We start from the raw sequence: 27,730 nt of genomic DNA, 5'->3' as shown, positions 1-27,730 counted from the left end.
AAATATCTGAAACACATATTATACAATATTAAGTGCTGACTATTTCTGAATATTTGTATACACGGATACATAAAGACAGATATTTCAGGCATGGGAAATAGTGCCCTTCTGCCTTGCCAGTATATCAAAGCAGTTATTTCCATAATAAGTGTCCAGGTTGTTCTTAAAAATACCTAAACTAGTGCTTTTTTAACATTATTTAGTAGTCTATTCCAAACATCAAAGCCCCGATTTGTATACCTCTCATTCCTATATAATCTTCTACATAGGTTGGTTGATAATTCTTTGCTACTTTTTGATAATCGCAAACATTTCCAGAGGTAGTTCATAGGTTCATAGGTTCATAGGTTGATACTAGGCTATCTGCCCTAGGGCATTTATAAGCCTAGCCAGAGTGGGTTTGGCTTTTGCCACCCTTTTAGATTAGTTGACTGTGCCTCTGTATAGTAGGTCACAGAAGATAGCCCTTTTAAGGTTAGTTTACTGTGCCTCTGTCTAGTAGGGACACAGAAGAGATCCCAGGGGTAAACCTATGATCTCCCATCCACTAGTCAAGATTTCTCTTGAAGAGGGTCATTGAGGGGCTCTGCCTAACATGGATTGGGATTTTGTTCCAGAGTGAGGGGAGCCTCTGGGATATGAATCTGTCCCAACAACATGTCCTATTTATTTCTGTGTTGAGGTTTAAGTCCCTGGAGCGTGTAGCTCTAAGGGATTTGGATTTCCTGTATGTCCATTAATTTTGGGTTGGACATGGCTTTATACGTCAGGCACAGATCGTCTCTGAGTAGGTGGTAAGCAACTGAGTAGAGCTGGAGTTTCTTTAGCCTAACTATGTAGGGCATCTGTTTGAGTCCCTTGATCCTCTTGGTGAGGTACTTTTGGGGTCTTTCCAGTTGCTGCAGGTGTCGGGTAAGGTACATCCCAAATGGGGCATTGTATTCAATTATGGGCCGGATGAGTGATGAGTAGAGGGGCACAATGACCTCTCTTGATCTAGATGTGAACCCTTTCGTGATAAGGTGGGTTATATAGAAGGTCTTTCTAACCACTTTGGCAACGTGATTGTCAAAGGAGAGATTTCTATCTACTTGGGTCCCCAAATCCCTAATTACTTCTTCCATACTTAATGGATTACTACCTATGTGGTAATTTGTGGGCACTTTGTTTTTCCCAAAGGGGATGACTATGCACTTTTTGGCATTTAGCTTTAGGCCATGGCTCTGGCACCGGTTATCCGTCTCTGTGAGACCCTTTTGGAGGATGCTTGTGTCAGTCGGTGAGTCGATTATGGCACCCAGTTTGCAGTCATCTGCGAACTTGGTCAGCCATAGTCCTCCCGTGTTAGCCTGTACCTCAGAGAAATATATACCGAACAAGAGAGGTCCCAGGACTGAGCCTTGTGAGACGCCACTTGTAACTGGTTTAGAGTCTGACATGGCACCTGCAGTTCTGACCATGTGGGTTCTATCCCTGAGCCAGTTTGCAATCCATCTTGTGACATAGGGGTTGGTATTTAAGCTGGTGAGCTTATTTATGATGCCCGAGTGGGGTATTGTGTCGAAGGCTTTTGCAAGGTCCAGGTAGGCTGTGTGGACTACCTTCCCTTCATCTATGGCCTTGGTGACTGTTTCAAAAAAGTTGACCAGGTTCAAGAGGCAAGATCTGCCCTTAACAAAGCCGAATTGGGTAGGATCCAGTGTTTGGAGGTTCCCAATGTCTTTGTTTATGAGTTCCATGATAATATGCTCCATAGCTTTGCAGACCAGGCTAGTCAGGCGTATAGGGCAATAGTTTCCGGGGTCCGTTGTGGCACCACCTTTGTGGAGCGGGACCACTGTTGCTGTACGCCATTCCTTGGGTACATATCCTGTAGTAAGGCTGAGACTGAACAGTGACTTTATATGAGGGTTCAGTTCTTCTTGGAGCTCGTGTAAGACGCAGCCTGGGACACCGTAGTTGCTAAAAGATTAAATATCTATATGAGACACTTTACAAGTTAGCTAGCTTCATCATCCAGTAATCTCTTAAATTTTTACATCCCTGGATGCCCTTTGCATATTTCCACTGTATTATTTCCAATGACTCATGCATTTTTTCTTATAAGCTTTCCATATTCTGCATCTGTATTGTTTGGTTTCTGTCCTGTGTTTTAAATCAGATATACCTGTTGCTCAGGCTGCTGCAGAGAGCTTGACCTACTGCCAGCTGTGATATTGAGAAACGATAAGTGTTTATTCTCATTTTTTGTCCGCATTTTGATTTAATATCTCTGAAATCTGTACAACTGTACTTATTCTTCTTCTTGTTTGTCCTCACCCACCCTCTCTGTTCTTGTTTTGGTGTTAGTGTTGGTGGCTCTAAAATTGCCCGCCACTCCTGTAAGTCTCTATTTGAACACTCCTCCTGAGTCCATCTCATTTGCTCACTTAACCGAATACAGTGAGATCATATTCTGAGTCTAGTGTTCACTCTACATAATACAGAGAGAAGATTTGAGAATGCCAACCCACTTAGGTTCTTCCTTCCTCTCTCCTTGCACTTTACTAACAAAAAAAAAAAACAAAAAAAAAAAAAAATAATCTGCTTTTACTGTATTTATGTTTCCTCCTTCTTTAGTTTGCTTTTACCTCTTCTTAAAAGTATTCACTTTTATTTATTCTGCTGCACTTAGTGCTGCTTGGTAGTAGCCTGATTAAATTGTAACTGTTATTCTAAGTCTTTTGGTTTAAGTACTTGGGCTTCATACCGGTTGTTTTACATTAAGAAGGTTTATGGTCTGCACTGTTGTGGCAGGACAGGTAGCTTACATCCTTCTAAGCTGGGAATTGCTGATTGAAAGCTCAGTGTCTGCTTTTCTAAAAGTGTATTAGTTCTGGTTTAAGCACTTGGGCTTCAGGCCAGTTATTCTACATTAAGAAGGTTTGTGGATTGCACTCTTGTGCGAGGAGAGGCTGGATTTTGCCATTCTGAGCTGAGAATTTCTGGTCACAGGCTTATTGTGCCTGTTTATTTGAACTGTTTCTTTTTGAAATTGGTGCGCCTTGTTGCTGTAGCACAGGACCAGATTCAGGCCTGCTGAATCTAGCTTTGTTTGTATAACTTGAGTACTGATCCAGGCCATCTTTTTTGGAGAAGGTTTCCCTGCACCCTAGTAGCGGGAGTGTGCAGTTAGAACTTGTCTGATTGAAGACTGCTGGAACAGGGCTCAGTTTTGAGTTTTTTCCTGGTTAATTGGGTAACTTGTTTAAATCAGATTGTTCGTTTTCTATTGTTATATATATATATATATATATATATATATATATATATAAATTTCACTTTATTCATATGCTTTTACTGTATTTGTGTTTCTTCCTGCTTTATTACTAGGGGCATTGACTACAACTCTGAACTGATATATATAACAATAAGCATGTTTTTATGCACATTTAAAGTGTTTTTTTGATTGTATCTGCTTTATTTTCTGAAAAAAATATATATACTTTTTTCCGCTTTTCTAGGCTAGTATAGTCCAGTTTTCAGGTTAGTGCTGAATTCAGGACTGTGTTACAGATCTCTGTGTTTGCCCCTACCTTGCTTGGATAGAAGGAAGTTTCTCTGTTCACCTGTCAGAGAGGGGAGCTTTGAGCAGCCTATCTGTCCCTGGAGGAGCGGTTTCAGGTCAGAAAGTAGTAGTTTATTGGCCATTTTGGGCTAATTTCTCTTTCATTTCCCTGCTATAAAAAACGCAATTGCCCGGTTTTGTGCACTGGGCAGCGCCAGTTAGCTAGGTTATAACTATTCCTGGCTCCACAAAGTCTCCTCTTCAATTTTTACCTTGGAACTAGACAAACTTTCAACTTAAGCACTCAAGCCATTCATTTCTTAGCCCAGTACTTGCTCAAAACTCATAGCAAGCACTTATAAATCCTACCACTACAGAAGGACAAGGCTCTCTATTCGACCTTATCAGCCATTCAGTAAAACAGTTTACTGTACCTATCCAGGCATGTCCAAAGGGCAGTTTCAGGTGTGCGCTCCAGTCCAATTGGTGAATCTGGGCATTTTGAGGCAATGTAATAACTGCCTCATGTACACAGACAACCCTCTCCTCCTACCACCAAATACTAATACATGCGAGAGATGCAGTTATACAGCCAAACTGGAGGCTAAGCTCTCTCAACCCAAGACTGGATCAGACAGTCAAGAGGAGAAGGGAAATACTGGCATCACACCACCAGTCTCACATAGACCCATTAAACCAGCACCAGTAAAAAACATACATAAATACACGGAAACATACTCGGTGGCTGTAAATAAAAATTTGCAAAAGCAGCAGTGCCCTCCAAAGCAGACATCCAAGCAACCTCCACCCCCAACACAAACCATGAAACACATACTTCACAAAACCAGTGTGCCATGCAATCACAGCCCTCAAGGCAAAATAACATACCCAACATACTAGTAATAGGTGACTCTATAGTCAGGCACACTGACATCCCACTCACTAGGCTGAATAAGGAGAAGGTTACTGTTAGCTGCCTGTTGGGTGCCAGGATCCGCCACATAACACAACCACTCAGGTCACTCCAGAACAAGTACAAATACGACTCTGTCATTGTCCATATTGGTGTGAATGACCTGAGCCGTACCTCCCTGGACTACATGAAAAGAGACATGGAAGAACTCTCTGATCACGTAGCCCAGGCTGGTATGACCCTGACGACCCTCACCAAGAATGATACCACGGTATAAAGAAAAGAATATCAATTTCAACAATTGGCTAAGTTTCTGGTGTCATTCAAAGGGGATCCAGTGTCTGCCTGGGATGACGTGCTCGACAAGGCATGCTGCTTCGCTAGAGATGGCTTGCACCTGTCACCCTTAGGCTTTCGAATACTGGCCAAGGCTCTTGCCACCCCCATATTGCCTTTTTTTAGGCAAGGCTCAAAAGACAAACCCACTGCTATAAATAGCACAAGTGACAAAAATCTGAGGGTAATACTACTCAATGCCAGAAGTCTAAACCTCAAAATGCATGCACTCGAGGCACTCCTCAGTATGGAGAAAATCGATATATGTGCAGTAACAGAAACCTGGTTTAAGGCTCCAGAGAGCACCCAGGCACTACCAAGCTGCGACTCATACCAATCATTTTGGCCACAGAACCCATACCAAAATACAAAATTCGGGGGAGTATCCATATTCATCAAGGATACCCTCACCTCCAGGTTAGTGGCACAGCACGATGCTTCAGAGATTATCCACTTGCAATTAACAACGGGCAAAAATGCAATTCAAACTGTAGCTTGCTACAGATCACCCACCATGTCCCAGGACCCCCATTCCACATTTCTGGAAACACTGAGTAACATAAAGGTCCTACCAAACACCCTGATATTGGGTGATTTTAATTACCCAAACATTAACTGGGAGAACTACTCATGTACTAACTCCCTTGGCCATCATTTCCTAAAATGTATAAACTCAAATGCCCTGGAACAACTGGTCAACACTCCCACCAGAGGTGACAACATATTGGACCTGGTCATTACTAGCATGGGCGACCGGTGTTCTACACCAGAGGTCAATCCTTCACTGGTTACATCTGACCATAAACAAATCACTTTGGATATCCACATTCTGCACCCACCCCCAGACAAGGAAATCACCATGAAAAACTTTTCAAAAGCAAACTTCATGTTACTTAAGATGGAGGTGGAAAGTTTCAAAGCCCCCATGCTAAAGGATAATGCTGTCCAAGCTGCAAAATCCTTTACTAATGCATTCTATGGGCATCTACAAGAATGCATGGATCGTGCTATCCCAAACAAAACCAAGACTCACTCCTCCAAGAAAAGGAAACCAGTCTGGTGGACCCCTGCCATAAACAAGCTATACAATAGAAGGAGGAAACTAGTAATGAAAAGAGTAAAATCCCAAGAAGGGAAGACATCCCTGATCAGTATCAGCAAGAAACCATGATCCCTCATAAAATCTTCCAAAGCAAGCTTTGAAAGAAAACTTGCCAAGGACTCCAAAGATAACCAGAAGGTATTCTTTAGCTATGTCAAGGATCTAAGTGGCAATGCTCAGATCTGCTCAGAGTTAGTGCAGAATGGCACAAAATACACTGAACCAACAGATATTGCCAACATCCTGGCAGACAGGTTCAGTGCAAACTTTGCCCCCCTCTTACCCCCAAAAGGGCCCATAACCATACCAGAAGAATGTAGAGCCCCTGAAATCACAGACTCTCAGGTTAAAATAGCCCTCTCCAAAGCCAAAAACACAGCATCAATTGGACCGGATGGTGTCCCAGGCTGCATCCTACACAAGCTCAAAGATGAACTAACCCCTGACCTAAACACACTGTTCAAACTCAGCCTCTCCACAGGCTACGTACCCACAGAGTGGTGCACAGCAACAGTTATTCCACTCCACAAAGGTGGAGCCACAACAGACCCCAGGAACTATCGCCCTATAAGCCTGACTAGCTTGGCCTGCAAGGCTATGGAGCGCATCATCATGGAACTCATTAAAAGAGACATTGGGAACCTCCAAACACTGGACCCTACCCAGTTCAGCTTTGGTAAGGACAGATCATGCCTCCTAAACCTGGTGGACTTCTTTGAGACAGTTACCAAGGCTATAGACGAGGGAAAGGTGGTACACACAGCCTACCTAGACCTTGCAAAGGTCTTCGACACCATTCCTCATTCTGGTATTATAGACAAGCTCACCAGCCTGAACATAAACTCCTATGTCACAAGATGGGTTGCCAATTGGCTCACGGACAGAACCCACATGGTGAGAGTTGTGGGAACTAGATCTGACTCTAAACCGGTTACAAGTGGTATTCCCCAGGGCTCAGTCCTAGGACCCCTCCTGTTCAGCATATACTTCTCAGAGGTACAGACAAGCACAGGAGAACTATGGCTGACCAAGTTCACAGATGACTGCAAATTAGGGGCTATAATTGACTCACTGGCTGACACAGACATCCTCCAAAAGGGTCTCACTGTGACGGATACCTGGTGTCAAAATCATGGCTTCAAACTAAATGCAAAAAAGTGCATAGTTATTCCCTTTGGAAATAACAAAGTACCCACAAACTACCACATAGGTGGTAGTCCCCTACATACGGAAAACATAATAAGGGATCTGTGGATCCAAGTAGATAGTAATCTCTCCTTTGATAATCACATTGCCAAAGTGGTTAGAAAATCCTTCTATGTGGCTCACCTAATCACAAAAGAGTTTGCATCCAGATCAAAAGAGGTCATTGTGCCCCTCTACTCATCATTCATCAGACCCATCATAGAGTACAATGCCCCATTTGGGATGTACCTTACAAGACACCTGCAATGGCTGGAAAGACCACAGAAGTACCTGACCAAGAGGATCACTGGCCTCAAACAGATGCCCTATGCAGCTCAACTGAAGAAACTCCAGCTGTACTCGGTTGCATACCGCCTGCTCAGAGGTGATCTCTGCCTGACATATAAGGCCATGTCCAACCCAGAATTGATGGACATGCTCCACCTAAAGAAAACCTTATCCACTCGAGCCACATGCTCTAGGGATCAAAACCTCACCACAACAATAAATATGACATGCTGGAGAGATAGATTCCTGTCCCAGAGACTTCCCATGCTTTGGAACAAGATTCCAATATACATTAGGCAGAGCTCCTCGCTAGCACTTTTCAAGAGAAACCTTGACGAGTGGATGGGAAACAGAAAGTTTACCCCGGGGATCACTTCAGTGGCTCTGCTGGACAGAGGCACAGGGAACTAATCTAAGGGGCTGGCGAAAGCAAACACATTCTGGCTAGGCTTATAAATGCCTTCGGGCAGATGGCCTAGTACCTACCTATGAACCTATATTGTTATTCCATATTCTAGCTTGGATCAAATGTAACTAGCAATTATTTCATAATTTCTGATTTCCTAGATTTTATAAATCTTTTTATACAACCTATAGTTAAATAACTATCATTAACCAATTGGTTGACATGACTGGAAAATCTCAAAGCTGGATCTACCTATATACCCAGGTCCTTAAATGAGTTTACAGTTTCAATCACTGTGTGCTGTATTAAATATTCACATTTCAATCAATGCCTCCCAAATCTTATATGCTTAGGTTGTTATGCAGTTATCAAAATATTATTCTCTTCTGCCCAAATAGTCAGTTTAGTCAAGTTCTTTTGCAAACATGCCTTATCTGTAAGACACATAATATTTATAAGTCAGGTAGAGGCAGACTCCATAATCCTTGTTTAACACAGCCTTATCACTGGAGTCTGGCAAATATACACTTGCAGATCAATTTATGAAAATAATATAATGAGGACGGATAACCTTTGTCAGCACAGGCTATCTTCTTCAACAACTCACTAACCAACAGCTAAATTATCTCCTCTTCACTCAGCATGGCTTCCTACTGTATCTGCCATAAAGGCTATTCATTCCATTTAACTGCCTTAGCAATTTACGATGTTGTGACAGTTTGTGAGGCTGGTGTCCTTAAAAAGTGACTTACCAGTTATTAATAAGTAGCATATGAAAAGGGCAACAAAGGTGTAAGTTGCAAAATGATATTAAGATTATCTTACATGAACAGCAGTAGAGATATTAATTACTACTGTTTTCTACTGTAATTCATATTATCTTATCAGAGGGATATTGAGGGCCACGGGATAGTGTGAAATGTCATGACAACACTATTGTTATCAAGGTATAATGGACTATACTAGAGATACTGATAGATGTTTGCTAACAATTACAAAGGCATGCAATATTTCTATATCACTGCAGTACAACATCAGGTGAAACTTTAGATGCTGTTGCAGTAAACTGTATTTGAGATTTGCAGTGTAAATTGTACATTTTGTGAGATATTCACTGTAATTTATACTGTTAATTATGCAAATAGGCATAATTTTCATATTTCTGCAAATATGTCAACAAACAAGTACTCAAAATTTTTTTTTTTTTTTTTGCCATCAAGCGAAAGCTCAAGTAGGGTGTGAACAAAAGTGCTACTAACACCATTTATCGTTCTGTGTTGCACAGTTTTCAACATGTAAAATGTTATTTATGAAAATGTAGATATGTACAGTGCATTGAATTTTTTGTATTATGTTACCGTATTGATATAAAGACTACAGTCTTACAATTACAAAAATGTTTTTTTTTTTTTAATTCACTTATGTTCATGTCATTTTAATAACATTTACCATTCATCAGCAATTAACTTTTATTTGGCTTATGTTTTTAACTTGATTTGTCAGAAAATACTCAGGATGGAATCAAATGTGTTTAAACTCCTAGAGATCTGACATCCCACAGCTGATAGGTGATATAAAATGACTGCTTAGTAACTTTCATAGTTACACACATGCACACCGACACAGTAACCATTTGAAATGTTGGGACCCACTAGAATGGGTCCTGAAACATGTAGACTGAAAGGCCAAAAGAACAGACTTATGTATACCAAGTCTGAGATGGGACTTCTCAGAATATTCACATTTCTTCAAGAGAAAATAGCAATCTCAGAGTTGGTATATATAAGTTTAGGGGTGCAGGGAGGAGCTAGCCCTCCTGCAAAAAGAAGTTTAAAGGAGAAGACCGATTTTCAAGATTTGTTCTCCTGTGTTTTCAGTCAGTTTTTTTTTTCAGCTTATTAGAACTTGGCATTTTGAGTGCCAACATTTCAGTAGGGAGCCCACACATGCATATCTTTTGTACAAGCTTTACAAGAAACTTCACTTACCAACATGTACCTACTGAAGAGGAATAAAAATAAAACTAAGTACTTGCACGTACTTTACAGATGAAAGAGAGGGCAGGAAAGCAGTTTCACATAGAAAAGTAAATGTTTTATTTACTTGCTAATAGAGTTAACCAAGTATCACCAGCTTAAAATCCACAAACTCCGGTTCGGTTCACACTCCAAAAATGTAGTTTGTTTAGATGCCCTTCCCTTTCAGTACTGGACTTCACAAATCCCCATCATAGTCTACCCCACCCCAAACCATAACTTAATAAGAAGATGCCAAGACTATGGTCATTAATGTTTAGATAAACAAGGAGTTCCCAGATAATAACTGCTATTCTAACTAGAGTTCATTCTGCATTCACAGTACTGGGGACACAGCTGTACCTTAAAGATTTCCTACATCAGAGTTACTTTCCAGTTAGACACTGTTCAAGGTTATATCCCCTGCAGTTAACAAAGCAGTTTTCTATCTGTTAAGGTCAGTTGTTGAAAGTTATGTTGTAAAAGTGACTTTAGTTGGAATTTATAGTAGATTCTCTTGGTTTGCAGCCCCTTGTCTAATCAAGCTACTTTACTAAAAGATAGAAAAGAAATAAAATTAGCAATATTCAAATGAAGCATCAATCTCTCATGACCTAATTTCACTTGTTTTATGTATTTCACACAGTTAATGGCAGAAATAGTTGAGGCCTAACTAGAATCTCCTTTTGTTATAGCCAGGTTACTCTCTAACAGCTCCACCGTGAGCCAATGAAATGAAAAAAAAAAATAACTTTCCATGATATAGACCACAAAGTGTTACCTGCTGTTTTTCATTTTATTCTATAGACAGTATCAGGGCATATTCCAGCTGATAGCATTTTTTCTTCATAATAAACACTGGAACTACTGAAAATAGCAGTGTCAACTGGTCAACAGGTAGCATTCCCACCTTTGATGTTAAAAGATCAGAAGATTCTTTTCCCATAATATGTTTTTGGATTCATTTTTCTAACACTTACACCACAGTGAATCATAATTGGGTGCTGTATTCCTGAGTGTGCCATCCTCCAGATGAGATATTAAACCGAGGCCCCATCTACCTGAGTGAGTGATAGCTTAGATGGATGTAAAATATCCCACATTTATCAAAAAGTGAAGGGGAATTTCCCTGGTGCCCAGGCCAAATTTCCTCATTTATTATAAATACTTCAGGTCTCCCCTGAAAAGAGGCCACAGGCCTAGTGGGACTAACTCAGTTGACAAAATATAAATAAAACACAAGAAAATAAAAAAAATATTTAATATATTTAGAATGTATGACTCAAAAAGAGTAACTAGTGCATATCTTCTGTGCTTATCTCTTATATAATTATAAGTACTGATTTATAAACTAAGCTACAGGTTTTGCAATATTATCATTTGCATTTTATTAAAGTATAATGCATACGCACAGCTGTTACTCAGTTAAAGTGATAGCTTTCTTATTACCTGCAAAACTTTTACATGAGACACACACATGGACACTGGGAACACATGGAGACTCTACACAGAAAGCACACCAGCTGATGTGTTTTCAGTTGATAGAAATTATATGTGTTTCTTGGCATCATTTATAAAAAGACAAATTAGTATACATAGAACCTCACTGCAATATAAAAAAATAATCTACATATACATAGTGACTAATAGAGTTGAGTTTGCATACTAAAATAAGGCCTCAGGGAGGGGTTATGCATTTTTTAACCAGCACTGATAACTTTTAACATTACAGTTTGTTCACCAGGTGAGTAAGGTGGTCTAGTGACATTTTTCAGTCACAACACTGGTATAAAAGTACAAGGCTGCGGTGGTGCAGTGGTTAGCATTGTTACCTAACAGCAAGAGGTTCTCCCGTTCGATTCTCGTCTGGAGCGCCTTCTGTGTGGAGTCTGCATGTCCTCCCTGTGGTCAGGTTGACATCTAAAGACATGCAGGTAGGTGCATGGGTATGCCTTCTTTGAAGGTTGGGTGTCAGGCTGGCAACTTGGCACCATAAAAATCCACTGCCAATGATTAGCAGACTGGAGATCCGCTGTGACAACCCCTAACCGGGAAAAGCCAAAAGACATTCATTTTATTGGTACAAAAGTACAAGAGTAATCAGAGCACCACAACACAAGTAGGTAAATATAACATTAAAAATGTACAGTAGAATCAGCATAACATTGTAAATAATTAATTTATTTCTCTCTACTTTGTTTACCAGGTTAGTCCCTTTAGGCTAGTAGTCTTGTTTCATGAGAGACCTGAGGTGGTATTTATATTTATACTAGTAGGGAAATTTGGTCAGGGCACCAGGGAACTTCTACTCTTTTTGATAGGTGGGGTGGGATCTTTTGCATCTACCTGAATTACCACCAACTCAAGCAGACGGGGCCTCAGTTTAATTTCTCATACAAAGGATGGTAAATTATTACATTGCCATAATATATTCAAGTAGGATGTATATATTCAAATGTAATACAAAGCTTTATACTTTTGTGGAAGAACAGTGAAATGGTACCTTAATTCAGTAATGCATGACAGGGGCTTATTCAGTAATACAGAGAGTGGTTTATCCAATATCCAGGAATCAGGTGCAATTGGCATTCTGGTATAGCAATTCCTTCAGTGTTTTCTGCAAGAATCAAGGGATTCATCGTTATTAACTTCACTTGGTGGGTTGTACCAAAAAGCCAGGTCTAATCTAGAAAAAAAGCTTTTTCTGTCATGGTTTGCTTAAAACGTGGTCTAGTTTGAGTGAAACTAATCTCTTGGCTGTCTCTCAGAAAGTAGTTTTGTTCTCTGAGTGGCAGTTTTTATCTCAGGGGTAAGCAATAACCCATTAGAAGTATTTTGAATATAGGGTGCCTAGAAGTAGTATACTCCTGCTTGTGATAATATGCCCCTGCTTGTGATAATATGGCTCTGCTTGTGATAATATGGCTCCAGTGGAATTAATGAAGTATGTCACAGTGATGAGAATTAGGATCTGTTACCAGAACAAACTTTGTTATCTTTGACTCGGTAGTTTAGAGCTTTTGGGTGCTTTAGGCAGACTGAAGTCCAATCAGAATTAAGGCATTTTCAACTTTAGGAAGTAAAACGTCTTTGGCTATGGCTTTTCATGTAGAAAGAAAGAGGAGGTAAGAGATACAATAACATAGTTTCAGTCAGGAGAGTGCTTTGGAGGTGATGTTCCCTGTAAGAGTTGTAAAGTTGAGGAGGGGGTCTAGAGTCAGATCTGGGTATTTTTCCTTAACATTTGGAAAGATATTTCCATTCAAGACTGTAATAAGAAGTCGTGATGAAGACAAAAGCTTAGCATGATATTAGTTTTTATGAATTTGATTAGAACTCCATAGACTAAAGCCAATTACACAGGGATGAAAATTTGTGCAGCACATTTGTTTGAGGAGATTGGTGTGTTTTGCTAGATTCAAGCAGAAGAACGCTATCTGCATAGATTATGATATTGAGATGGTCAAGGGTAATATTATTCTGCTTTTGTTGACATTTTTCACTTATTCTATGCACACCGGCACTACCAGTGAAGTTAGTACCAAGCAAGACCATGAAAATTGTATGTGAACATATTGAGACAGCTACCTCTTTCTAAAATGTTGCCATCTGGTTGAACCAGCCCCACAACTTCCAGCTACACATCAAAAAAAAAAAAAAAAAAAGACAAAAATTACTTTTCCACGTTTTTGGGACATGAACATTTCTAATGTTCTTTCCTCAGCAGCAAGGACAGCTATATTGAAAGAAATTCTGTTAACACAACTAGAGTATGGTATACTTCTAATTACAGCTACATCAAAGAAAAACACTAAAGCACTACAGCCTCTCAGCAATAATATGTGCTGTTTCATTATCCTCTGTCCATAAAACAAACATCTGTGTTTTACATTCCAAAATGGCTACTTTCTCCCTGCTTCTTTTCATACTTTTTTTCCATGCCTCCCTGTTTACAGTAGCTTATCTCTCTATTTCTTGATCCAAGCTTATGTCCTATTTATGAGTCTATATTAAAAGACCAAAGAGGTGTTTCAGTGAATACCTCTTGGTCGACACATAATGAGCGAACGTACTAAAGCGCAAATGCTCAAAACAGCGATTTCTTTCCCTGGGAAAGAAATTGCTTGGCCATCCCCTTGTGTTCGCCCCTTTCCTCACTGTAGTTTGATCTCGGAGTTGATATATTTAGTTGGGGGGGTGTGGAGGGTATAGTCCCCCATGTTGTTATGTTTTAAAGTGTGTATGTGTGTTTGTGCTAGCGGTTTCTTTCCCAGGGAAAGAAATCACTGTTTTGAGTGTTCCCTCATTACATGTCAACCAAGAGGTGTCCGCTGAAACACCTCTTTGGTCTTTTAATACAGATCCCCTATTTATTACTCTTTAGAATGGATATTCTGTAGATCGCACCCTGATTGAAGAATGAATGCTCTCCAGCAGGGTATTAACATACAAGTAATGCCACTAAACTGAGTCCGACAATAACTGCAGCATATCAAGCTGCTGTGGAGGTCAGACTGAAAAAAAACCTAACAGTCACCATTATTTTATGCTCGCGGAGCAGCACATCTGCTGTTTAGCAAGTGTAAAATATATTTTAAAAAATGAAAAACAAAGGTGTGCGTGTTTATGTCTGTGTGTTAGTGTATGCGTGCATGTGAGTGAAAGCAAGATCGATCGAGCCATTATTTTACACTCACTAAGCAGAAATGTGAAAAATGAAATATAACAGAAACAAGTGTGTATGTCTGTATGTTTCTGTTTGAGTGCGTGTTTATGTTTCTGTCTGTGTGTGAATGTATACTTGCATGGATGAAAGTGAGGAGTGTCTGAGTGAGTGAGACTGAAGAGTGAGAACGATCAAACACTGACAGCAGCAGCACTGAGGAGGTTTACGTACCTCTCACCTCTTAGATCAAGTTATTCAGATAAAACCTAAAATAAAGGGGGAACAAAAGCTCAACAAAAGCTCAAAACAGGAACATATACCTGTTAAAAATCACAATCACATTTTCTGCAGTGCAAGTGAGTGTGTGTGTGTGTGTGTGTGTGTGTGTGTGTGTGTGTGTGTGTGTGTGTGTGTGTGTGTGTGTGTGTGTGTGTGTGTGTGTGTGTGTGTATGTGAGAGAGAGGGAGAGACAATGAGATCGATGGACCACTAGCAAAAGCAGATGAGGCTTGCATACCTCTCGACCTTTTAGCTAAAGAAATCTAGATAAAGCCTAAAATAAATGAGGAACAAAGGCTCAAAATAGGAATAGATTTTAAATGTCATTCTTATAAAACATCACAAAGTAAGTTAAATAACAGAATTTGTGTTAATATGAATTTTCTGAAAGAAATAAAGTCTGAAAGTAAATTGTATGTCATTATTTAGTGACTTCAATCTCCAATGACTGGCAATAAACTACACATTTTAACAGTAAACTGTCTTTTGGCTTTTCCCGGTTAGGGGTCGCCACAGCAGAACTCTGGTCCGCCGCTAATGATTGCCAGTAGATTTTTTACGTGCTGGCTTGCCGGGCCTAACGCACAGCCTTCAACAAAGGAATGCCCATTCATGCATGTCGACACACAGAAGACACTGTAACTGAGAATCGAACGTGGCAACGTCTAACTGTGAGGCGAGGGACTAAAAACTAAAGCAAATATCTAGATATATTTTTAAATTATATATTTTGGATGTAAAATGCTTCCCCAACACCATTTACATATACTACAGCAACTTTGAAACATTAGGAGGAGGAACTATTTTACATCAAAAATGTATAAAAAATAATATAGTAATAAAAATAATATAGTAATAAAAAATATAAGTAAAATACAACAATTTTACAGACAGCCCATTCTCTAAGCACAATAATGCCCTCCAGGGTATGTGTTATTGTGGAAATAATGCCCTTCCAGGGGTGTAGAGCACAGTCTGTCGAGCATTATTGCTTGCTTAGCCCACACATAATAGACCTTACCCTAGAAGCTCAACCATCTCTTGAAATTATTATGATATTTAACATATTCTTTCATATAATTCTCTGTTATAATCAATAGTAATTGTAAGCTTTTTTTCAATACATTTTTGTCTTCTACAATTGTATAATTAAAATCAATATAATTCTAAGTATTTTGTTTATGTAAATTACTCCTGTTGTTATTCATATATGCTTTTTACATTTATTATACTATTTTGTCTTTTATTTGCCAGATGGCTCAGATCATGACTGAAAAGGGTATTTTAACCAGTGCATTTACCAAGTTAGCAAATGTATGTATAAATAAATAAATAAATAACAGTAGATCTTTTTGTTGGGCTCACACTAATTTAAGCTTCTACAGTTAGAAAGCTTTCCACTCAGCTGCAAAACTGTCATGGTGGATCCATTCCTATAACCAGAGAAACAAATCACATGCATAAGTAACACTGCAGAATCCCAGAGCTATTCTTCATGGTACAAAACATACCTTTTTTAGTTTAGGTCCTAGACTTTGACAATCCATTCCTGCCAGTCTCAAAGATCTTACCTCTTACTTTAATTAAGACCTCAGCTTAGAGCCCATCTACACAAAGCCTACAACTGCTTCACTTTAAGGCACAATATATAGTGCTTTGATAGCCATTGCAGCCTCTCTACTTAAGCCATATTGCCTGTTTCTCTGTTATAGGTTTATGCATTTAATCTCTATATCTCTTGCTTTATACCACTCCCTTCCTTATATAACTTTTTTCTGCTGCATTCTTCTCCTTTCTACTCTTTATTGGTTATCTCCTGCATTACACATTATTCTCTCTTACACTGTTCGTGTAACCCTTTCATTTCTCTTCTCTGTACCAATACAGTTTGGTTCTTTCTCTACATATGTAAGCTGTTATTTTTTTTCTATTGTTGTTCTGTTGTATTATTCTGATCGTTGTTCACAATGGTTTGTGTTGTTCCAGTTTTTATGATTTTTCTTTGCCCTGGAATGACGTTGAAAATGATCCAAACAGATTAGTGATCTTTCCTAGTAAACAAATTAAAAATAAAATAAAATAAACAAAACAGCTGATCTTGGCTCTTTATTTAAACTATATTATTAGAAACAAAAGATAAGCTTAGAAGGAAATCATACCATCTCCTGGCAACCTTTGGCAAGTAGTACTAATATGGAGACTGGCGAAGGTGCTTGGACCTTGCTTACCTTACATTATCTTATCTGCTGCAAGCAGCTGAGGCAAGTAGCAACAATCAGCAGGACACCAGACAACAGTATAGTGACACACTCACACACAAGGTTCTGTTATGGTTATCCCTGTAGTCAATCAACTTGTGTGCTTCCCTGGCCAGTTCCACTATCAACCCAGTAGTCTCCAACACTGTGATAGGGTTGACATGATTCCTTACTTGTTTTTTGTGGTTGCTGGCTTGTTGCTGCAGTCAAGATGGTGAGAGTACATTTCTCAATGTGACATAAGTGCATTCAACAAAACTACAATCATATGTGTGTATGTATGTATGTATATATATATATATATATATATATATATATATATATATATATATATATATATTTGTATATGAACCCTACACACACACACACACACACACACACACACACACAGAGATAGATAGATAGATAGAGAGATAGATAGATAGATAGATAGATAGATAGATAGATAGATAGATAGATAGATAGATAGATAGATAGGCATATGGCAATAAGTGGAATGGACACTGCCCTGGCAAAAAGGAGAATCAGTATCAGAACATCAAAATCAGCAATATCAGCACATTCTGTGCATGTTCCAGGGATCACCATGGAGTGGACTAAACCAACAGCAAGTGTTTTTACAAGGGGGCAAATCCCCCAGCACCCCACATACCCCCTGCTAATTATATATGGTAATTCTGAGATTGCACAATCCCAGGGAAAAGAAATATTCCCTTACATGGGGATTGTTAATCTTGCACACCTGTCAACCACCTGTCTGTGTTGACCAAATGGTGTCAATCTCCTAGGTGTTCGGCAGTGCCCATTCAACCTACTGCCCAACACCCATATATAGATATAGATATACATATACATATTGATATAGATATAGGTATAGATATATACAGGTACAGAGAAAATGGTATCTACAGTGTGCAAAACAGGTGACTGTGTCAGTATTATGATTAAATAACAGAACCTTAACTACACATATTAAAAATAAAACAAAGAACAAGATGAAGTAAATTGCAAAGAACTGAGAAAAAAGCCATGAATTAAATAGTTATAGAAAGATGAAGAATGAAAAGGATACCCCTGGAAGGAGAAGAATCATAAAATGGATGTCAGAGGTTAGATTCAGAACACTCAGAACAGCTCAGTAGACAAATGCACCCAGCTTCCAGGCTAATGCTGAATCTCCAAGTATAAATCAAATTCAGTAATTCCAAAAGTTAATGTAGATATTTTGGGTATTATTCATCAGTTGTGTTAAAAGCACTGGCTAACTGAAGTATATAAATGGTCAGTTTTGCTTGTATTGTTGCTCATTTATACTGAGGTATTTCTGTTTCATCACAGTTCATCTCATTGTAGATTACTGCTGCCATAAATAACTTGTTCAGTTTACAACTTTCAAAACAGGCTGCAGTGTTGCTAGCATTTTTTCCTATGTATCATCACAGCCATATCAAGACCCTCACTAGGAGAAATCAAGTGGTTTAGGAAATGGAAAAAACATTGCCACTTGATGTTGAAAAGGTAAAACATTTTTTTCAGCAACCCAAGTACAAATGCTTCTTTTAAGGTAAAGTTACATAACTGATTAAAAATAGCTACACCTGCTCTCACACATTACATACTCCTACTGATAAAATTCAGGTGCACTGCTTCTCCCATCAGCTTAAATGTAGTTTTGTGAATATTTTCTGTACATAAGATTATTAGGTATTGTTCATCTGTACAGTATTATTGTTAATTTGTACTACCATAATTTCTCAGACATCTTGTTTATGTATAATCTGTGCATGTGTATCTTATAGGTTCACAGGTTCATAGGAGATTTCTAGGCTAACAGCTTAAGGGCCCTTACAAGCCTAGCCAAATTAACCCAATTTTACCCAATATATGGCCCCTAGGGGCAACAGGATGGCATGGATTTGTGCCCATTCATTGAGTATCTTACAATTGCTCCTGTCCATAAAGGACATAGGCACTACCCCAGGTGTGAATTTGTGATTCTCTGTCCATTGATCCAAACTGTGTTTGAAGAGAGCAAGGAAAAAGCTCTGATTATTGTGAATAGGAAGCCTGTTTCAAAGAAGGGGCAATCTCTAAGACACATATCTGTCTGTCCAGCATGTTTTGTTTGAGTCACTGACTAAGTTTAGATCCCTAGATTGAGTGACCCTCATGCTGTCTCACTTGTAGATGTGTAGCAGCTCCATCAGGGCTGGATTTGTGAGCATCTTGTAGGTCAGGCATAGGTCAACCTTTAATAGTTGTTAGGAGACAAAGTAAAGGGACAGGGCTTTTAGTCTATCCCCATAGTTTATGTTGTTTACACCCTATATTTTCTTTGTGAGGAACATCTGAGGTCACTCCAGCTGTTGTAAGTGTCTAGTCAAGTACATGCCAAATGACAAATTGTACTTGATTATTGCTCTAATAAATGCTGAGTATAGTGGGACTATAATGTTTTTGGATTTGGATGCCATACCTTTACTTATAAGCTGTGCCACATAAAAGGACTTCCTCACCATTGTGAAAACATGGTGTTCAAGGTTCAGGCTACTAATTATCTGTGTACCTGGATCTATCACCTCTGAGCCTACTTTTATGGGTGTGCTTTTGATGTTGTAATTTGCAGGAGTACTTGATTTCCCAAAGGGTATGATAATGCATTTTTTCACATTTACTTTTAGGCCATGGTTGTGGCACCAGTCATTTGTCTGATCTAGACCCTCCTGAAGGATATCTACATTGTTGGGGAATTAATGATTGCCCCCAGCTTGCAGTTGTCAGCAAAGTTCCTTCCACATTAGCTTTGACTTCAGAAAAGTATACTCTGAACAGGAGTGGTCCCAGCATTTAGCACTGTGCTACACCCCTAGTAACTTGCCTCTTGATGAATCTGAATTCACCCACTTTAATCACATGTGTCCTATCCATGAGCCAATTGGCTATTTATCTTGTGACAGAGATTTATGCCCAGGTTTGTGAGTTTATTTATAATACCAGAGTGGGGAATTTTGTCAAATGCCTTAGCCAGCTCAAGATAGGTGGTATGTACTGTTTTACTGTCATCTTGGCCTTAGTGACTTTCTCAAAGAAATCTGCCAGATTCAGTAAGCAGGACCTGCCCTTGACAAAGCCAAATTGGGTTGAGTCCAGTGTTTGCAGGTTTCCTATGTCATTATTTGTCAGGTCAATGATTATTCTTTCCATGCCATACATATAAGACTAGTAAAACTTATGGGTCTGTAATTTCCAGGGTAATTTTCTGGGTCAGTAGATAGTCCCCCTTTATGCAGAGGGATGACTGCTGCTGTCCTCCACTCTATTGGGACAAAGACAGTCTGGAGGCTGTGGTTAAATAGAGATCCTAATGAGCCTGATAGGTCCTGATATAAGCTGTTTAAGAGGCAACCTGGTATTTACAGGTTACTAGAGCCAATAACACTGCTAGAGAAGCACCATTCTCCAGCGCTATAGCCAAATTATGGAACACCCCCCCCCACAATAACCTCTGTACCATCATGCACCCACTTCAAAGCTTTACTTAAAGCGCACCTAAAAACATGTTGGCTATGCCCTTGTAACTCTCCCATCTAACATCTCCCACTCCATCTACCCTCTACCTCTCTTCCACCCCACAAACTACCTTTGATTACAGCAAGCTCTGATACTTCCATGCCTATCTACTTATTATACGGCAGTAACTTCTTATTGTAAGAATTGTTAATATCTGCTATGACTTCGTGGATGGAACAGATGCTAGTTATCTACTGAATGTACTATGTTCTTCACCTGTAACTATGTTTGTAATATTTTAATTGCTAGGATTCTTCATCTGTAACTATGTCTGTAATATTTTAATTGTGGAGCTTTTCTTCCCGGGCCTCCGCTGAAAATGGACCTGTGTCCCGTCAGACTTTCCCGGTCAACAAATGTAAATAAATAAATAAATAAATCATCAGGCCCCATTGAAGCTGTGCTTTTAGCTTTAGAGAGCACAGGGCAACTTGTTCTTTGGTAATAATTTGCAGTGGAGTGGTGGAGGACATTTCTTGGGGAGAGAATTGGGAGTGATGAAGAGGTGAAATCTGAGGTGAATTTGCTGGCCATCAAATTTGCTATATCTTTCATATGAGTATAGTTGGTAACTACTTCTGCACATTATTTGGTGTTGCCCTTTAGACTGCAGACATAACTGAAAAATGTCTTATGGTTATCCTTAGCTTTGGAGGCTATTTTTACCTCAAAGTCTGCTTTCAGAGATGACTAGTTCCCTGTTTCACTTGTTTAGACTAATGAGGGACATTTTGCTCTGTTGTGCACATTCCTGGTTACATTTTGACAGAAATTTCTTTTTTTGTTATTATACAACCTATTAATACCAGGGTGGCTTGTTTTTTAACTCTGACTGGGGTTTATCTTGGTCTTTGGTATTTCAAAGCAGTTGTTTATATGGTCATACAGGGCTTTGTATACACCTCTGCATAAGTTTCTGTGTTTACTGGATTTGGGGGAGCATGGAAACTAGCTATGCCATCCCTTAATAGGGGGTAATTTATCTTACAGAAGTTCTTAAAGTTTTTGGGGTTAGGTGGGGTACTAGTTTTACCTGTATTTTAAGGGAGACCACTTTGTGATCTGATCTTACCAGTGAGGACACTAGGGGGGGTGCAGCACTCTCCCATATTTCTGAGTACTGGATCTAGGATATTTGTTCCCCTAGTGGGAGCACAGACTAGCTGATCCAGGGCATTTGAATTTACAAAGTCAAGAAATCTTTCAGCCTGCATGTTAGTGATTGTGTATGCCTCCCAATTAATGAAGGGGTAATTAAAATCACCCATGAGTATGGTATTGGGCTGGATGGTGAGTGATTCTAGTAACTTCAGGCATGATATATAAGTTTCCTGGTTCATAGTGGGGGGACCTGTAAATAGCAAGAATATGGTAATGGATTTTTCCCATGATTAGTTGGACATGGAGTAGCTCAGGCATGTTATATTGTTTGACCAGCCTTGAAGTGTGCTTATCTTTTATGTAGATAGGTACACCTCTGTCTTTTGCTCTTTTATGTTCGGCAATTGTCAGAATGTATGATAGCCATTATAGCCATGCACTGCCAGAGTACTTTCTGTGGCTTTGAACCATGTTTCAGCAACTGCACAGACATCAGTATTCTCCAGGGTGAGGAGAACTTCCAGGGACTGCAGTTTCTTGTTAAAGCTCTTAGTATTAAGCAGTAACACCTTTAGCTTGTCCTAACTAGCTTTTGTTATGCTGGAAGGTTTTTCTGTTTGGCAATGTCTAAAAAAGGCATTGTAGGGGTTGAAAAAAAAAAACTCATTTCAAACTAAGAACACTCTATAGACATAAAAAAATGTATGGACCCAGGCACCAAAAAAGCACTAGCTAATACCTACCTGATTTCCTTTCTATTCTACAGTGCCCCTATTTTTACTAATCTACATACCTCACTCAAAACCAAACTCCAGTCTTGCTATTATAGAATTTCTAAATTTGCCACCAGCTCACCATATCGCACTCACCACTGCTATGCACTAAAGGAAATCAACTGGCTAGAATTCCCCCAGTATCTTTACCTATAACTCTCAATTGTACAAAAAGTAATATATAAACCAGGTAACTGTCCAGCCCTAAAATCTACCCTGCACACTTATATTCCCACCGGAAACCTCCAATCTGTCAATAGACAACTCACAGATGTACACAAACCCAATAAAAGAGCCTGCAAGTGTCTCTGTTCTTATGCCATACCTAAACTTTGGAACAACTTATCAGATAATATCACCAGTATAGAAAACTCCATAAAGTTCAAACTCACACTAAAAAATTAGCTCTACAATTCCTGGACCTGCCCACGCCCAACAGCTAACATCTAAGTTCCCATATTCCCATTGTTTTCTTTCCCTTTCTCCACACATCTTCCACCCTCCCTCTAACATCCTACCAACTTTAACCCTTCTCTGCTCATCCCACTAACGCCTCTGCTTATAAAAAATAATAAAAGAAAGTCATATGGAACACAGGACCATTTGTTGTTAAACAAAGTTATAGTGGAGAATTGCAAAAAGGGGAAGAACCTAAGTATGGCATGGACTGAGTACAAAAAAGCATTTGATAGTATCCCACATTCATGGATAAAAGAGTGCTTAAAATGTATAAGATACACCCTACACTGACTATATTACAGTAACCATGAAACAGTGGCAGACCACTTTACAATTAAGCCATGATAAAGGACAGATTATTATCCCAGGGATAAAAATTCAAAGGGGGATATTCCAGGGTAACTCTTTCTCACTCTTGCTATTCTGCCTTACCATTAACCCATTAAGCTGTTTACTTAACAGCTTAGGCCATGGCTATAATTTGGCTTCTAGAAAACAGAAAACTCTAATGACTTTTCATCTTCTCTTTATTAATGATTTAAAACTGTATAGCTCATTATACAAGGAACTGAAAGCACAGCTGCAGGTTGTCAAAACTTTTTCAGATGGTATTGGAATGTCATTTGGTCTTGATAAATGTGCAAAAGCAACCTTTAAAAAAGGAAAATTGCAGCACCAGGAAAACATCAGTTTGGGACAAGAATGTGATATAAAAGAACTTGAGCAAGAGGGGGTGTACAAATACTTGAGAATTGATGAAGGATCAGCAATAAAACATGAAAAAATGCAAATAAAGCTTAGTAAGAAGTACTTTAGAAGCTTAAATTAATCCTGAAAACAGCATTGACACCTAGGAACAAGATCCAAGCTATAAATCAATTTGCTCTTCCTGTCCTAACTTATAGTTTTGGAGTGACTGACTGGCCCCAAAAAGTGTTGGATAGATTGGATATTAAAACAAGAAGGATGCTTCATGCTCACCAAATAATTTATAAAAATCAGTGTATACCAAGATTATACATTCCCCGTTCTGAAGGAGGGATGCCCCCCCCCCCTTGAAATTGATTACATGTATAGATCTGCAATGTGGGACTCCACACTTATCTACTGACCTCACAAGATCCAAATATGGTGAAAGTTTTGAAACATGAGGAGAATAAATCTAAGATGACATCTCTGCTTAATTTAGCAGAAGCATATCGACATCAGTCAGGAATGGAAATCAAACCAGAAGTGGATAAAAACCAGGCAGCAATTGAATGTGCTAAAAAACAAAAGAAATAATATAAGGTGAAGGACCAGGTGAGAAGACAAGAAATGTGGAAAAAAAACATAAATATAGTTGCAAGTATAGAAAACTTATGGAAGAGCCTCATGTTGATCAAGAATGAATGCAGGAATCGTTAAGGAGAGGTGAATTTCCATCAAGAAATGAAAGGTTAATATTGGCAGCCCAAGATAGTGGGCTACATACACGCTGGTTTACTAAGTCCATTGAACATGTGGGAGAAACAGACATATGTAGGTTTTGTGGAACTGAATTAGAAACAGTCACACACCTTATTGCTGGTTGCGACTCTCTAATGGCAGAGGGACTGTATACTGAAAGGCATAATAATGTGGCGAGATTGTTACACTGGAGATTGTGCAAACATTATGGTATCAAAGTGGCTGAAAAACACTGGAAACTTAGCCACAAAATGATGAAGTTTACATCACATGGGATCACCCAATACCAACAGTCCAAAAGATAGATGCTAGAAAACCGGATATAGTGGTCCAAGAAAAGAAGACAAAAGTAGCATTGATCATTGAAATCACCACACCTAGTGACTACAGTGTCTTGCATACAGAAAAACACACAAAGTCATAAAATACCTCGATCTGCATGCAGAAATGAGAGCCATGTGGAAACAAGATACCCAGACAGTTCCAATAGTAGTAGGAGCAACTAGTCTTATAAAAAAGAATTTACAATCGTATTTAGATATGTTACCAATTCATGTAACACCGTACGAATTGTAGAAGGAGTCATTACTGGGCACATTGCCGGTGCTGCGAAGAGCACTTTTGGCTAACATCAAAGAGTGAAAAAAATACTAATTTCATGAACTTTAATCGTACTTTGACTTAGGAATGGGGTCCATTCCAGTCATGGTATTAGAGACCCAAAAGACTTGGAGAAATAAAAAATGACAGCAAACTTATAGTACAGCATCCCATAAAAAGAAAGTAGCTCAATCTCTTTGAACTTCTCAGTGTAACACATCTGATTAATCCCTAATAACTAACCTTACCTCCAACTATTGCTTTTACAACTACCCTAGTAACACTTAATGTGCCTTTTTCAAGTTACCACCTCTCCTCTTCAAAACCCAAACTTTTTCTGCGTTTAATGACTATTATATAATCTGTAGTGTAAACCTTGGCTTTAGATGATTGTCACTGTTGAAGTGACACCCCGACCCCATGTGCAAAAATGTGAAAAAGGGGTTGTAGATGGATGGATGGATATAATTTGTATAAATAGTTTGCAAAAATACCCTAATGTGAATAAGTATGGACATTTTCTACCACCTAATGTGTCTCTTGCAACTATGTATTTTATACTTTTGTCTTTAATTTGATTATATATGTTAACTGTTATCCATCGTTTATTGTCACTGTTGGAGGTATTCTGCCTGGGTCTCTACTGAAAATGGGTTTCTGACCCAGTTGGACTTTCCCAGACACAATATGTCAGTAAATAAATAAATAAATATCAATAAAATGATGTTTTGGCTACTATCTGAAAGCCTAAAGGTGTCAGGTGAAGAACATCTCTGGATAACCAGCATAGCCTGTCAACCATGTCCTCCCAAGCTGACAAGTAATGGAACACTTTTGAATGACACCAGTAGCTAAACCAATTCATCTGGTATTGTGGCATCATCCTTGGAGATGGTAGAATGCTGCTCAGTGCTAGGTTCATACCTGCCTCTGACACATATTCTGAGAGCTCAATCATGTATCTGTTCATATAGTCCAAAGAGGTACATCTCAGATCATTCATGCCCACATGGACTATGACTGAGTTATTCTGGTACACAGAGGCACATGACATGAGTGCTTGCGTGATCTGGTGAATCCTTGCCCCTGACAAACAGCTAACTTTCCCCTTTTCCAGCCTGGTAAGAAGGACATCAGTGTGTCTCAAAATGGAGTCTTCTATGACCAGACTATTGGGTTGTGGAGTGTTTCATCTTATGGGCTTGGTAGATGAGGCACAATGAGATGTGGCTTTATGTGTTGTGATGGCAATTGCCTTGTTTGTGTACACAAAGAGCTTCTGAGGACTGTGCCTGAGAGGCCTTTGAAGTTTGAGCAAGTTACATGTGAGCACCTCCACATATGTGGGTCTATGTCTGTGGTCCTTTGCGGGTGCTGTGAATGATATGTGTGAGTTGCTGACAACCTGTTTATTGCTTTTTGTGTCTTTAAGTGAGAGTCTAGCCTCTTGTGTCAATGTGTAACTACATCGCTCACATACTGTATTTGTCAGTTTGAGAATTAAGTGATTGTCAGTGTACATAAGGCAATTGTTACCTTGCCTCAGGATGCCTATATCCACCAAGCTAGATGCAGAGATAACAGGAAAGTGCCCATTCTTGGTTGCAGGTCCTAATGTGTACTTTGAAAGGATAGGAGTGGAGGGTGTCTGTAACCAAATGATGGCAGGTTACTTACTTGGTCTAATCTGCAGCTAACCTATCCAACGATGCTGCCCAACACCAAATCAGATGCCTTTTGAGCAGCAATAGTCCTGGGTGCTATAATAAGGTAACTAATATAGTAAACTTTCACAGTATAATGAAAATAAGCAATGTTTCCAAATGTTTGCATCTGTGCAGACACTGGCACAGCTCCGTGCAAATGTGCCAAATTTATACCAGCAATGGAAATACAGAAAACTGACTAGTGACCCCTCTGTCCAATAGAAGAACTACACCAAGAGCCCTTTTGTGTACTTCCCAATTCAGATAGACCAGGTAAGCACCTACAGCTACTAGATCAATAATACCAGTCCTCCTAATATAAAAGCACAGTAAAAGAGCATCAGGAGTGAAAAGCTACCACGACCAGACTTAAAGATACAGATACAGCAGTGTACTTTAAACAGCTTATAAAAGTGTGATAATTCAAAAAACTAGGCAAATAAATAAATCCACCTGGTGAATGAAAGGTGGTATATCCAAGTAGCCAAATCATGAATAAAAAATAATATACCAGCCAAACACAGCCTTAAAAACAAATAAACATTTAATGAGTAAACGCTTTTGTGCTGATAAACTGCACTTCTTCATACAAAAAACAAACAACATTATACTACTTTATATACCCTAAAATCAATTTAAATAGTGATAAAAATCAATAAAACAATTACAATTAATGTGGCAATTTACGTGCTTTCAATAAAGGTTTTAAAGGTATACTCACATTCAAGCTGGGAGCCTTCTGTGCTTGCAAGGTAGTGATCCATCTTAATTCATCCACCATAACCTTATTTACAATATCACCACCTCTTAAATCAACAGCACTTGCAGAACTAAAAAACTAAAAGTATGATCCCCAAATGCTGCTACATGTCCGTGCAGTGCACTGGTAATATCCTTATTTCTGATATATCTAATATGCTCTAAAATGCACTCTCTAAAAGATTGGTTGGTCTTCCCAATATAAAAACACATGCAGTGGTTACAATGTGCTAAATAAACCAAATTACTACTAGCACAATCTGCATAAAACCTAGGTACGAACCTATATCCATTAACAGGATGCACAAAAACTCTTTG

The sequence above is a fragment of the Protopterus annectens genome, chromosome 3.part0 (assembly GCF_019279795.1).
Source record: "Protopterus annectens isolate FY-2018-M chromosome 3.part0, PAN1.0, whole genome shotgun sequence".
NCBI lineage: Eukaryota > Metazoa > Chordata > Ceratodontiformes > Protopteridae > Protopterus > Protopterus annectens.
Note: the sequence above shows the minus strand (reverse complement) of the source record.